Source organism: Antechinus flavipes, chromosome 3 (genome assembly GCF_016432865.1).
Source record: "Antechinus flavipes isolate AdamAnt ecotype Samford, QLD, Australia chromosome 3, AdamAnt_v2, whole genome shotgun sequence".
Taxonomy (NCBI): domain Eukaryota; kingdom Metazoa; phylum Chordata; class Mammalia; order Dasyuromorphia; family Dasyuridae; genus Antechinus; species Antechinus flavipes.
In genome coordinates, this window is record NC_067400.1 from 177,967,557 (window position 1) to 177,983,671 (window position 16,115).

Genomic DNA, 16,115 nt, shown 5'->3' on the forward strand with positions numbered 1-16,115 from the left:
ATTTTTGTATGCCTTTAAGTTAATACTCAGCCTGATGTGTTTTCAATCAGTCCTATAATGAAGACATAAGCTATTCTATTTTAGGCAGATTTTTCCTGTTTTCCAAAAGCCTCAGCTTCAATTGGCTCATCTACCTCCCTCCTTACATTCCAAGCACAGATCTGTTTACACAACTGTATTTCATCTTTGAGAAAACATAATATATGAGAAAATTATGAGAAAGAACACATTCCTGTTGCTCTTGTTCCCTTTATTTACCATTTTTGTCAATGATTTTCTTTGGGGCTTGGAATCAACAATAAAATATTTTCCTGAAGCTTTGGCAATAATTCCCAGATCAGTAAATACTTCATCTCATATTAATGCCAGAAACATCCCCATTTTCTGGTGTACAATGTGTGTGTTTATGCACAATACATACATATATATATATATGAATACTTTTCCATTTCTTAGTGACAGGATTATTGTTAAGAATTATATTTTATTATATAATTACACAGAAATAATTATTAATAAATTTACATGGTGCCAAGCTGTTGATTCTCCCTCATCAGCAATAATCCAGTTATTTAACTTCCACTAGATTTTATTATTAAATCAATGTTCTCATAGTTTCTATTAAATATCTCCCCCTCTCTCTAGAATAAACCTATGTAGTTTTTATGGATTCAACATTTTAAATCTAAGACCAAGGCTAAAAATTCTAGAAGGCCTGGCATCTTAATAGATTTGAGAGCACAGCACACTAAATTGTGGGTAGAAGATGGAGGGATTGCCCTTTCCTATCCTGCTGATAGTAAGTGTTCTGACGCCAAATGTAGCACCTTTACTTATTTGTTCTCAGCTTTGTCCTTGATTTATTCTTGAGGACTTCTACTTGATAAGTCTTTCTGAATTTCTCCTGTTTGGAGACAAGAGCTAGGTATAGCTCTCTGGGATGATTCTTACCTAATCAGGAGGTACAAGGGAGCAGACGGGGATTCCATACACTCTCTATCGGCACATATTTGTAAGAAGGATGGTGGAAATGTCATCATTCTTGAGCCATGATACAAAAAGGCTTATTTACCCACAGGGAAATTCAACTTAACATTAAGCTTTACTCAGTCTGACTACAAAACATGGACATGTTTTAGAATGGAAAACTGAAGAACTAAGGTGACCCAATCACCAGTGTACATAAATAATAAAGATTACCCTAATGATCATATCTAGAAATATGAATTCATTATCTTTGCCATAAGTTTATGTGCAGAATCATATATCTTCTTGCATAGATTTGCACATTGCTTTCTAACAACATATAATACATTGTCTCAAAACATTTGGGGTGAAATTTTCAACTAAGGCATATTTCTACCATGAAGCTTCCTTCAAGACTCAGTTCAAATGTTAGAGGTTTTTCCTGTCCCTTTTCCTTATTCCTTCCTTTACTACTAGTGCTTTCTCTCCAAAACTATCTTTGAATTCCACTTTTTTATGTCTTGGAGGTAGGACCATGTTTTTGTCTTTCTTTGTCTACCCACTACTGCACATAGTAAGTGTTTATTAACTGCTTTTTAACTGACATTGAGTTATTTATTGTATATATATATCAGAAGATGAACTGAAAGCACATGATACCCCCTGATTAGCCCAAGGGATAGGTGGGATAGGAAGCCATCTAGATGATCTAATTTGAGGATTTCTGAAAAATACTACTACCATGAAATTTCTTACTCCTTATCTTAGCATGGAACCATTCATCAATAAAACCACTCTTTTGTGTTAATATAGGATCTCTAAAAAACCCCAATACAACTTCTGCTCTCAGTTTTCAAAATCCCACTGAGTGTTAGGAGATGGATTTCTGAAGCCTTTTGTTAATGCAAGCAGTGCTTATTTTGTTTCATCTAATTTATCCTATCTGACTCCTTTTCTACATTATCCAAATATTGTTAAATAAAATAATATTTGAATAAAAGTACTTAGCACTATATCTTTCCTTTCCTCTTCCCTGCCCCTGCTCTAAGCTTCCAGATTTATATTGACAATGTCAGGAAAGAGATTTTCTGAAGCTCTTTGTTAAAGAGAGGATTGGTGGGGGATGGGGAAGAAGACACCAAGAAAGAGGATGGGGTAGGGAAAAGGGAATAGATCCAGGTGTATAAAAGAAAACCCTTCAGCAGATTCAATTGCATTACTGAGACAGACCTCAGGAGATCTTTCCCTCTCCAATATCTGTAAGCTATTTTATCTCTACAGATTTCTTTCTAGTTCACACAAGATTCCTTCCATAGTAAAAACCAGTTGTCAGGAGACACATTTCCTGCCTGGTGTGTTTAGTGGGTGGTACATCCAAATTTGTTATTGCCAGGCCATTAATTTCCACATACATCTGCTTGAGGATTCCTTCCTGCCTCCATTGCACATTCATCTTCATCTAATTCACATTTTATTGCCCTTGTCTTAATGCTAGCAAGCTCTATCAAGTACTGTAAACATTTGTTAACTCCATGAGCTTGCCAGCATTCCTTCTCTTCTCAGACACTCCTGTTGTTAAAATCTCAGTTTACACCTTTAATTTTCAGTAAGCTATAATGTAGGACCACAAATGGCTAACTTGAAACAACTCACTTACATCCAAAAAAAAAAAAAAAAAAAAAAAAGGATCTCACTAGTAGCTTCTCAGAATCTCAGTATCAAGTTAAAAAAAGAGATAATTGGCTTACCTTGGGAAACAGCAAAAACTGATGGATTTGTTTAGGCTCATTTCAAGTACTCTAGGTCATTTAACAATCAAAAGCACACTTACCTTGTTCTACAGAGAAGATGGCAGGAATCCTGGTGAGCAGTTTTGCATCCTTGAAAATATTTTGCTTGTGGATTTAGAATCCTAGAATTCCAGTGTCTGAAAATCTCAGAGGCAATCTATGTCATCCCATATATGACCAAGAATTCTCTTTTATATTCTTGATGTAGCTATCCAATAGGCATATAGACAGACACAGACAAACAGACAGACAGATAGAGAGATAGATAGATAGATAGATAGATAGATAGATAGATAGATAGATAGATAGAGTAAACTAAGCAAATCCTACCTTGAAGAAATTTAGATCTCTCTTTCTCTCAAAGAGGAAGACGCTCAGAGAATGTAAAAGCCAATTTTAGAAATCTCCCTTTTCCCTACAGGGAAGAAAATCAGAGAAGATGATTCTTGTGAAATTAAAGGTTTTTATTTGGCAGGGAAGGAAGAAAAAAAAAACACATGAATAAGTACTATCCAGCATATGCAAGATAGGATGCCAAGTAATAGATGGGAAGAGTTTATATATCTTTTGAAGAAAAGAAGGCAAGGAATTAGGGGAAAAGGCAAATTGAAAAAGAAATGAGTCAGTGAGCCCCATCACCAATGGAAAGGGAGGAGTGAGGAATTCCAAGTATCAAAGTTATGATCTTTGATCTGATGGATCAGAAACCATCTTTGATGATAACTAGTCCATAATTCAAAGCTTGATAAGCAGGTATCTCAAAAAACAGGATAATTCCCAAAACTCCATAATCAAAGTTAGGGGAGTCTCTGGAAATCAGGTTGTCTCCAGAAACCATAAAAGAAGTTATAGTCATAGTCTCATAACCTATAGTTAGTAAAGTATTTGAAAATAGAGATGTCTCTTGAAAGTCCATGAACCACCAGTTGACTCAAAATCTGTTTTAAAGCTGGCATGGTCTTAATTGGCTCCAGAGTTGCTGATTTTCTACATGTCCAGCTGGGTTTACTCTTAGTCATTGCAAAGGACTGCTGGTTTGTTAAGCCATTCTGCTTCTTAGTTAATATAGTCAGTGCTCATAAAGCTCTTCTCGATTGCCTGGATAATTGGGGAACTCTAGCAAGTCAAGGTAGTTAGTATGCTCATTTATAGATGAACTCATGTATGAGTTCATAGATAAAATAGATGTGCATGTCAGATAAGTAAGAATACACTTAAAATCTATATATCTATAGTTTATACAGATTAAGGATAGCAAGAGAGAGAGACATGCATATAGATGGATGGAAAGACAGATCAATATGTTTGATAGAGGTATTCATTATATGACATGTCTGTCTGAATACATACATATTCATACCTATCTAACATATGTTTGTCTGTCTGTCTGTCTGTCTGTCTGTCTCTCTCTCTCTCTCTCTCTCTCTCTCTATATATATATATATATATATGTATATAGATTATCCAGATTGAGGGTATTATGTGTATGTACATATATAGATATAGATAGATATGTATACACATAATATATATATATATGTGTGTATAGAGAGCTATATAAATAGACAAATATACATATATTCATGCCTATTTAACATATGTATGTGTATCTATCAAACATATATATTTATATCTATCTATATATCTGTCTACATAGAGGCAGTATTATGATTTATCCAGAATGATAGAGAAAGATACATATATATATATATATATATATATATATACACACACACACATAATAACAATATACCCAAAATATAATTATAATGATAACACAGTTGGGGGTACAGCAGATAGAGCATTGACCCTTAAGTCAGGAAGACCTGAGTTCAAATCCAGCCTCAGATACTTAATACTTAGAAGCTTTGTGACCCTGTGCAAGTCACTTGATTCCAATTGCCTTGCCAAAAAAAAATGATATCACATTTGGAACAAACTTTAGAAGCCATGTGGTCTAGTCATTTCATTTTTTGAATGAGTAAACTGAGTAAATAGTTATGAATGAGTAAACAGTAGAATTACTTATCCAAAGTCATAATGGTAGTAATTGGAAAAGTCAGGATCCAAAAACCCACCCAAGTCTTCTGTCACCAAATCTAGCCCCCTTTGCATCATGACTCTCTCTAATAAAGTTCCTTAATCCTATTGAACAAACCACTATCTTCTTAGTTGTACAGGCATATATCCCCAAATCATCCTAGAATCTTTCATTTTCTCATCTCCTATATTAAATTAATTTCCAACTCCTATAAATTCTACCTCTATAACATTATATATAACAACATATAATTTTATTAATATAATATCACTCAAATCTCTATTTTACATCAACTAATCAGACTCTACTCCAAGACCATTTCTAAAAGAAAAGCTTTGGTCCTAAGACAATATGATATAGGAAAGTGCCAAAATAGATATCCAGAAGAAGTAGCCCTACTTGCATAATTACTTGGGCTTTTCAACTATCTATCTTTTATTTTAAGATCAATCTTGAAAGTAAGCCTAGATTTCAGATTTTCAAATTCAACAAGATTTTTTAGAATCAAATAAAAGATGTCCATTGATTGGGGAATGACTAAAAATAATTAGAGTATATAATATAATGAAATACTATCATAAGAAATTATGAATATGAGTGATTCAGAGAAATACAAAAAGATTTGTGTAAAATAATTTAGAACAAATTAATTAGAATCAGAAAAACAATATAGCCTCTTCTTCAAGGACATTTTATGCCCATATGCTGTCCACATCATTTCCTTCTCCTAATTGTTCTTTTATAATCCTGAACTATAATCAAACCAACATGACAATGCATCTGGAAAAGGAAGGAAACACTCTTTAATCGTCCAAATCCCCCCCAAGTTAAGGGGATAGAGAATTAGTATTTATATAACACTTACTATGTGCTACATTGTGCTAAGTGCTTTTTATCAATATTATTTCATTTGAGTCACACAACAATACTATAAAGAAGGTGTTATCACTGACCCTATTTTAAAGTAATGATTAACTGTGATAAACTTGGCTTTTTTCTACAATGAGGTGATTCAAGGCAATTCCAATAGACTTGGGATAGAAAGTGCCATCCCTATCCACAGAATTTGAACTATGGAGATTGAATGTGAATCAAAGCAGAGTATTTCCCTTTTCTTTTGTTATTGTTTGTTTACTTTTTGATCTGATTTTTCTTAAACAGCATGACAAATATGAAAATACGTTTAGAAGAATTGTATATGTTTAACCTATATCAATTGTTTGCTGTCTTGGGGAGAGGGGAGGGAGAAAAAATTAGAACATGAGGTTTTGCAAAGGTGAATGTTGAAAACCATTCTTTGCATGTGTTTTAAAAAATACAAATACATTAAAAATAAATAAATGCAGTCACTGCAAAGAAATGTTTAGCTCTAAGATTCTTGGATTTTGTGACATCAAATTCTAATATTCATAAAGTATTTGTTATATTCACTTAACTGAATAGACAAAGAATCTTACTATCACTAGCAGCCTAGGGGCTAAACTAAAATTCTTTATGCAGGAATTTTGTAAGACAGAGTTATGAGGCATGTAAAAATGTAATTTACTGGGGGAAAGGAAGGAGAATCTGAGTCCTGAACATCTCTAAATAGGCCAATGATATGTAGTTATGGCCCTGAGAGAAAAAAAAAAATATGGGACACCTCTCCCATTTCTCTTCATGGCCAACTTTCTAGACAATTCTAATCAAATTAAGAAAGATCATAAGACAAGACAGTTTTTGGGTTCTTATATAGCAAAAAGCTGCATGGATTGTTGAAACAAGGACATATATAAGTTAAGTTTTCACACAGATACCTAGGATAGGAAAATCTCCCAAAGTGAAAGGGGAGGAAAGGAGGTCCCATTTAAAAATTAAAAAATCAGAATATTAGGTTGCTTTTGCCCTTAAAAAAATAAAAGCTATTTAGAAATAAGTATTTTCCTTGTAACTCCCTAGTGCAAAACCTGCAGCTTAACAAGATCTGGGTTCAGAGTTAATTCATTTGGAAAAATCCATCTCTAATACCTGAGGCCAAATTCATTTGGTCAGGTATATATCTCCACATCTGGAAACATAATTGGATTAGTCCTTTTTATGCCTGACCACCACAAATAATTCCCAAACCTAAATGGATTAGAGCCATAGCTTCAGAGTCAATGCCCTAAAGTCAAACAGCTGCTTTTCTATTAGGCTAAAAAGTGCCCCCTTCAAAGGAGAAAGAAATGTTTAAAAAGCCTATAAATGTATGTAATTAGATTTAGTTTCTTCAAAAGCACAATACCAGAATTAGTTAATCAGCAAGTCTACTATATACCTATAAGTTTCAGAGAAGGTGCCCTCCTGTATTGATATAGGAATGGATTTTCCTCATCTGGGAATTCCCCAAACTAATAAAATCACAGGGTGAATCTATTTCTCTTCTTGGTGCCGTGTGCTAGCTGTTTTTCATGTCTAAAGTGCATTCCTTCCTTGGCTTTACCTCTTAGAATCTCCTGTTTCCTTTAAAACTCAGCTCAAACAACATCTTCCTCTCCTGTTCTGGTATTCTTCCTACTCTCTTTCCCCAAAATTACCTTTTATACATTATGAATATCCATGTTATCTCTCCTCTAGAATAAAAGCATCTTGAGGGTAGGAACTGCTTCCTTTTTTATCTTTGTACACACAGTAGCTATTATAGTGCTTGCACAAAATAGGTGCTTCATAAATGTTTGTTGATTAATAATGAATGGTGTGTTGAAGTCATCTGAGATATAATAAATTTAATGTGAGCATTTACACCTTAGAAATTACAACAGATTTGCTCTGTTTATTGTTTTGTTGATTGTCTATTCGAGAGATGTTAAATTAATGGCCTACAGGCCTCATGGGCCCAGATTAAAATGTAATTGGGAAATATTTGACAAAACAAATTAAATCACAACAGAACATAGATAATGTTCATTTTGTATTCTCTAAGTCAATAAATATGCAGCCATCAGGAATCAGACTAGACCAGTAGGGTTGAATTGTAATAGAAATAGTCCACTAAACCTTGCACAAGGATCCCTGAGGACAGAAAACCAATATATTATTTCTGTCCTCTTATATTTTATTGTGTTAAATAATTTTAATCTGCTTGAATACCTCTAGTCTAAATTTAAGTGTTAATAATTCAGATTACATTTCAAAGTGTGTGCATACATCGTACTTACTCCCTTTTCCCCCCGGCCTAGTTTTTTTTTTTTTTTTTTTTGGTTTTTGTTGTTTAAAGCTTTTTATTTTCAAAACATATGCACGGATAATTTTTCAACTTTGACTCTTGCATAGTCTTGTATATTAGCTTTTCCTTTCCTTCCCCCCACTCCCTCTCCCAGATGGCAAGCAATCCAATATATGTTATACATGTTAAATCCAATATGTGTAAATATACAATTTTCTTGCTGCACAAAAAAAAAAAAAAAATCAGATCAAAAAGGAAAGAAAATGAGTAAGAAAACAAAATGTAGGCAAACAACAAAAAAAGTGAGAATGTTATGTCATGATCCACATTCATTTCCCACAGTCCTCTCTGGGTGTAGATGCTCTCTTCATCACAAGATCATTGGAACTCAGCCTAGTTTTTAAATATTTACCCATGCATCTCTATATTATTCTATAAACATTGCTTGAACCCAGCAGGAGTGCAGTGGAAGCCTCAAAGAATGAAGTCATCATCAGATTGGAGGCCTAGTAATGGTAGTCTAATAATAATAATCATAACTGGTATTTATAGAGGCTTTAAAGTTTGCTAAAAGCTTTACATCCATTATCTCATTTGAGTCTCATGATACCGCTGCCTTCTGATCTGATGGAATCTCATGCCTTAGAATCAGGAAGATCTGTGTTTGGAGTCTTGCCTCCAATACATAGGAGAAATGTAACCACAGGCAAGCCACTTAACCTTTTAGTGTCATGGTGAAGAGAATTTCCATATGTAGTGTTACCTAGAAAAATGAAATTCTAGACAAAATCAAACCCCCCAACTCCACCCCCAAGATAATAACCTAAGATAAGCAAAATATGATGCATTAACACAGACCCCAGGCTTCTGAAGGTGATGCTAGTGGAATTTAAGCTTAAGTAAGAATTTAAGTGGAATTTAATGATGTCTAAGTCCAGTGACCGGACTCTGTTTCTCCTATCAAAGCAACAAACTAGCTAAGTTCTCATCACCAGATGGCCATTTTTGGGGGGGGAGGGGACATTCCCTTGTAAGTGTTGGGGAAAGAAGTCAGGGCTACAGTAACTCATGAAGGCTTTTACTTGATACTAATTTAATCTGTCAGAGGGGGTAAAATACCCACTCCAATTATGGATCTTTGGAAGTAGTGAAGAATCAAGGGCTAATACTAAGGATGCAGTAGAATTTCAGAGTAGGGGAAGATGAGTTGGGAAGTAGCTGGAAAAAGTCTTGAAAGGAGTAGGCTTTAACCTGAGCCTTGAAAGATGGGTAATATTTGTTTTCGTAAAGAAGAATTAAGAGGGCGCACTGCTCCTGGAGTTAGGAGAACCTGAGTTCAAGTTCAAATCCAGCCTCAGACACTAAACACTTACTAACTGTGCAACCCTGGGTCCCTATTGCCTCACCAAAAAACAAAAAACAAAAAGGGAGAATAGAGAGGATTTTTCAGATCAGAATAATAAGAGTAAAAGTACAGGAGCAGGGATTTCAAACTATTTTGAGTTTAAAATGAAAATCTTGATGGCAGCATAGAACTTTTATTAGGAAATCTTAGTAAAGGCAGCTAGAATCAGACCAGATATTGTGGAGTCATTGCAATCATGTCTTGCTCTTTTTGACTTTTTTTGAGATTTTCTTGGTAAAGATCCTGGAGTAGTTTATCATTTCTTTCTTCAGATCATTTTACAAAGAAAGAAACTGAGGCAAACAAGGTTAAGTGACTGGTCTAGGATCACATAACTCATAAGTGTCTCAGGCCAGATTTGAACTCAGAAAGAGGAGTTTCCTGACTTCAGGTCTGGCACTCTATGCAATGGGTCACTAATGAGCATAGTTTTCATATAGGGATTTCAGGGGCCATTTATTTTAATCCCCTCATTTTACAGATAAAGCTTATGGAGATCAAGTGAGTTGCTGAAGATTTCATAGGTAATAAGTAAGTATCAGAGGCAAGATTAAAACTCAGCTTCTCTGACTCCAGGGTCAGCATTCTTTCCTTTATCAAGACTTGGTAGGCATCCATACATATATACACACACATAGAGATCACAGGATCATGGAACTAGAATCAGAGGTACCCAGCCAACCCCTTTATTTTATGGTTAAGGAAACAGGATTAGCAAGGTTCAGTGTCTTATCTAAGACTACAGAAGTAGTCAGCATCAGAAATACATTTTTCTTCCACTATACCGTTTCAATATTGGAAGCCGCTTCATTCTGGACTTGCCATACTATGATGGTATATTTAGGACTGAGAGAGTATGGATAAATCCCTTTTCTGGGTTGAAACAAACCTAAGACCTAATTCTATCCACTAGGAACAAAGAATGATAGGGGAAGGCCCAAGTGGAGATCATCATTGATGGGGAAAAGCCTTTAGAGATGATGTAGATCTTGGGGATAGAGTCAATACAAAAGGAAGACAATGCAGAGGAAGTCCTGATCAGACTTATGCCCGTGCTGCTACCCCAGGATAGGCTCTTGTGCCACTGTCAACATATACCTGTCAAAGATGGCAGACTCTAGGACTTCTGTGGTTGAGCTGTTGATTGATGACTATTCTTTTATACTGGACTTCTTGGAGAGATCTATATCTGGAAGGGAATAAAAGTCAAGTAGAAAGAATAGCCATTTGCTGGGGCTGAGGACTTCATCTCTAACATAGACTATGGCTCCAATAGTCAAAGAGATATTTTATCCCACAGCCAAGAGGATCACATTTTCAGTTTATTTTTCAAAAACTGGAAATGGGCATTCCCTTCTTCCATCATCACCAACCTGCCTCTCATCTTAATATATGAAAGACTCATCTTCCCAAGTTCAAATCTGGTCTCAAATCTGGTCAGATCTTACTAGCCAAGTGACCCTGGGCAAGTCATTTAATGCTATTTGCCTCAGGTTCCTCATTTGTAAAATGAACTGGAGAAGGAAATGGCAAACCATTCCAATAAGTTAGTCAAGAAACTTCAACGGGGCTTGCAAAGGGTTGGACACAACTGAAACAAGCGAACAACTCATATCTCTTTTTCTATACCTTTGTACTTCTTCTAGCTACTATACTTAGTCAAATAATAATGCAAAAGAACTACACCTTCCAGGGAAACCCCCCCACTACCACCATATAACAACACAGGGTGGAGGAGTATTGGCATTTAGTCATGCCAATTAACTGATGAATGATTGTACACATTGGTATTCAGTTATTCTATTTGCAGCTGCATAGGCAACAGGACAGCAGGACTACGGGCTCCAGGGTCCCAGAAAATATGTTTCAGAGTTGGTTTGTGCATCTGTCTATCATTGCAACTACTGAAAAGAAAAGATGTTATAAAGAAAGTGTAAATCAATAAATTGGTTATGTAAATAAAAAAAACCCTGTCAATCTGTTTATTGTCTATCACTTCAAACACAATACTGAAAAAAAAAGAGATGTTATGTATTGGTCATCCTGCTATCTAGGGAAGGGGGTGGGGGAAAGGAGGGGAAAAATTGGAACAAAAAGTTTGGCAATTGTAATGTTGTAAAATTACCCATGCATATAACTTGTAAATAAAAAACTATTTTAAAAAAAGAGAGATGTTATAAAGAATGTATCAATCAATAAATTAGACATGCAACAAAAGAAAAAACTTGAAAACTTACCATTAAAAAAAAACTCCACCAAAATTCTAAAAATCAAAGAAAATTTTTAACAAAATTGAAAGGAAAAAATGAATGAAATGATTAAAAAATAATATTGGCTAATTTGATTAGGGAAATGAAATGTTCCCTAGGTTACTGTCCAATTATCACGTCTAAGACTGACCAGAGGCAAGATAGATCGGCAAAGATGTCCTGTCACCACAGTTGACATTTTTTTCTTTTTTTCTTCTTCAAAATTCTCACACATCCTGCATCTTATCATGAACAGAATCCAAATTATATTAACTATATTAGCAATGAGATCAGTAGGAAAATTGGCCTCAATTATTGAATCCCAATGGAAACATTTTGCCCAAGGAACACTTCCCAATAATCAGGGGTGTGCTGGAGCCAGTTCAAATCTTTCCCATGAGGAATTATTAAATTTTTCAACATGAACACTTACACCTTGGAAATAGGCAAACATTACACTATCAGAGCTCAATTTATTGTTTTGTTGATCATCCAGACTTAAAGTGTTGGAGAAAATGTTAATAATTTTGATTAAACTTAAAAGAGTCTATATGAATATGAAAATGTGTTTAGAAGAATTGCATATGCTTAACCTAATTGATTTGCTTGCTTCTAGGAAAGGGGAAGGAAGGAAAAAAGGGAGAAAAAATTGGAGCACAAGGTTTGCAAAGATGAATGTTGAAAATTATCTTTTCATGTATTTGGAAAAATAAAATACTATTTTTAAAAAGTATGTCTATATACTTTTTTCCTCATGAAAAGCCCATTGTTTAATATTTACTTGCATATTACTACTAGTACTATGATTAGAGCATCATAGGTCCTACCATGCCATTAGAAATTTTTCTAGTTACTGATGGGCAACCTGGAAGGAGAAGGAAAGGCCACTGGGCTGTGTTTAGAGTACAGGTGAATTTCAAATTTAGTTTAAGAGAAAAAAATTCCATTCTCTTCTTGTTAAGGACCATGCCTAAGTGAAGGGGCAGGTCAATTCTCTGAGAGCCTCCACAGCTGTGAATCACAACACTTGAAGGAGTTGCAAAGCAGCCTTTGCTAATGCAGGTGTTGCTTGTGGACTGGGAATGAAATAAATTGGAGACAAGAGGGAAGAGGAGAGAGGTCAGACAACTGCAACTGCCTCTCATTCGAGAGGTCAGACAATGCAAGTGAGAGTAATTTGTAGTTTAGTTAGGTCAAAGAGACCTAAAATTGGGAGGTGATTTCCTTGTACTGACTCTCTAGGGAGCTTATACCATAGAAAACTTGGTCAAGTTGATTAGGGCTAGATCTTTGCATTTAGATATTTTTAGGAGATATTTGGAAGTTTATTACAACCCTAATTGCTAGTTGCCTTTATTTACCTTAAAATTATTTCTAAATGGCATAATGTATGGGAAAGGATCATCCTGATTTTTTCTTGTAAATTTATTTCCCAAATGAGTCAGAATCATATTGTAAAAATAATTTTTCTTCAGTGATTCTGAAAATGGTCTGTTTAGAAAATGTTTAGTATAGGAGCTGCTTGACTAGACTTTCAAAATATAATATTCAGAGGCAAGGATATTATTTATCCAATTTATGTTTATGTCATTTTTGAAACATAGGATTTTTATTTATTCCTTTAAACCTTATTGCTGAAAACATAAAAAAATGGAAACAAAACTAGTGATAATAGCACTGTATAGAGGAAGGGCTTTTAAAAAGTAGCCCACCATGGAAGATGACCTCTTCTATTTGAATTCTATTACAATTAAACACCAGACAAGGAAGTGCTTTTAAGACATTGTTGCTCTGAGAGCCAGAAATCAAACTTTCATCCCACTTCTATAGTAAGTTCTTCTTTCTCCTCTTTTTTGAGATGAACTTGTTTTTTAATATGAAATACAAATCTCTAATATGAGAGAGTACATGGAAGTTCTCTTCTAGTTTTTAAATCATCATCTATGCTTGTGTTTATCTGTCACCTGAAGTGATAATTATCTTTCTGTGACATCATAGCTGCCTGCTGTAGAAACCATTATCATGTCACCAGCTGAGGATTAAAACTTTAAATAAGGAATAAGCAACAGGAGCCAATGAACCCCTAGGAAACCAGGATTCAATTTTCATGCAAATGTTAAAATTAATAAAAACCAAATGAGGTTGTTGACAATTCTGCTTATTTGGCACATACATTTTCTACTCAATATTCTTTTTTCCCCTAGGAGCCGTAAACTAGCCTTTTCTTTCTTCTGATTTAATACTTCCATTTTTGACAAAGCTATTGCTAGTTCCAGAACATCTATCAAGCTTTCCTTTGTCATGAGGTAGGATTAGAGATAGGTGAAAAGTGTATACAGGAGAAGAGAGGTCGTTTTGAGAGAGAGAATCCAAGATTTCTCAAACTAATATTATACTGTACTTAAGGTTTAGTGACACTTTAGCTGGTTTTTAGTTTCTTTTTCTTTTTTCAAAAAAAAAAAAAACTAGCGAAAAGGAGCTATTGGTTTAAATATTTTCTGATGGAATTTCAATTATTTAATTTACATTTTTTTCAATGAATTGGTATATGCATCAATTTACTTTCATCTTAATATATGCCCTACAAACTTAATTAAACAATGCTAAAGGACTAGGGTTTGGATTCTAGTCAATTGGCTATTCTATGTAACTAAAGATTAAGAAAAAAAAAACTTTAAAAAAGAGAGAACTAAAGAAATGGCTAAGAAAAAAAGAAAAAAAGAAAAACTATGAAGTAAATACTGGAAGAAATCTTCACCAAAATGATAATTCTGTCATAACTACAAGTAAAAACCCCCCAAAAAGATAAAATGACTGTAGAAAACCCCAAGAGCATGAAAAACTTAACATAAGATTTGAAGGAAGAAACAAGGAATAAAATCAGAGTCTTTAATGAAAAACTCAAAAGGATAATAATTGGAGGGCAGCTAGTTGGCACAGTGGATAGAACATCAGCCCTGAAGTCAGGAGGACCTGAGTTCAAATGTGGCCTCAGACACTTAAGACTTCCTAGCTATGTGACCCGGGGCAAGTCACTTAACCCCAATTGCCTCAGCAATAATAAGTCTCTTCTTTTAAAACTGGATACTCTTTTTAAAAGTAGTGGATTTCTGGCAAAAAGAATAAAGAATATATATATATATAACAAAGATTCCAAGAATGACATCAAAATTCTTCCAAAACTGAAAGCATACGTGAAGTTTCTACCAACAAAACCAAATGATTTCTAAGACTGAGCTTTGGGAAATGACAAGAAACAATAATCTTTGTAAAAAACAAAATGAAAGAAAACAACTAAATACTGTACTTCAGAATATAATAAAATAAAATTGGTTGGAAGTATTTGAAATCATAAGATAAAATCCATGGGATGTCATCACAATTAAACTCTATATTTAAGTCATTTAGAAATATAGCTGCCAATTTTTAGAGCATTCAGATCAGAGAGAATATATTATGAATTGCCAGAGAGATAACTCAAATACCAAAAAATAAAAAAAAAAATAAACCAAACCAAACCAAAACAGAAACTCTTCAGTCTGAATCATGTAGGATTATTCAGCAAGTGTCAGCAAGAAATAAAAGAAAATTTGATTTATGGTATATTGAAAAGCAAAGGAAAACAATTTGAATCCAAAGTTTAACATAATCTTGGGGTTAGGGGGAAGGGAAGGACTGCTAACAGAATTTATAAATTCAAAGCACTCTTTTTGAGAAACAAAGTTGAGCAGAGTCTTTGAAATATAAATATAGAATACAAATGAAATTTAAGGGTGAGTAAATATATTTGAAGAACTTTAAAATACCTAGGCCAGGGGTCCTCAAACTTTTTAAATAGGGGGCCAGCTCACAATCCCTCAGACTGTTGGAGGGCCAGACTATAGTAAAAACAAAAACTTTGTTTTGTGGGCCTTTAAATAAAGAAACTTCATAGCCCTGGGTGAGGGGTATAAATGTCCTCAGCTGCCACATCTGGCCCATGGGCCATAGTTTGAGGACCCCTGATTATAAGATAATTACCCTTTTCAGTCCAATTTATCTAATGGTAATTAAAAGGGACAAATTAAGAAAAAGTCTGAGATTCCAGTGTTCAAAAGAAAATATTTTAGAGAAGGAGAGAGGTAAGTGAGGAAAAAGTCTAGTATTTCTAGATATTGGGATATCATAGATAAAGGTCATTCAATATAGAGGTTAGGCAGTTGTAGGGAAAATGGAGTTCATGAACTATATTATATACTAATGCAGGGCAAGCATTCACAAAGTAATAATAAAAAGTGATACAAGGACACTCTCAAGGTATCTCTTAAGAATTTTACAATCAATTGTATGATATGGGAGACATTGGTACAGGACAATCCAACATAGCATGCCCTCATCAAAGAAGGTGCTGTGCTCTATGAGCATAACAGAATTGAATTAACCCAAAGGAAATACAAAATACGCAAAATTAGAGAAGTCACCCCAAATATTCATATGTACT

The 16,115-nt window shown here is 34.4% G+C and overlaps 1 protein-coding gene across 1 annotated transcript in view; it reads right to left on the reverse strand.

Annotated features, from left to right (window-relative positions):
• Nucleotides 1-16,115, reverse strand: part of ECRG4 (ECRG4 augurin precursor) — a 123,426-nt gene that overhangs the window by 58,053 nt on the left and 49,258 nt on the right. The window lies entirely within an intron of this gene.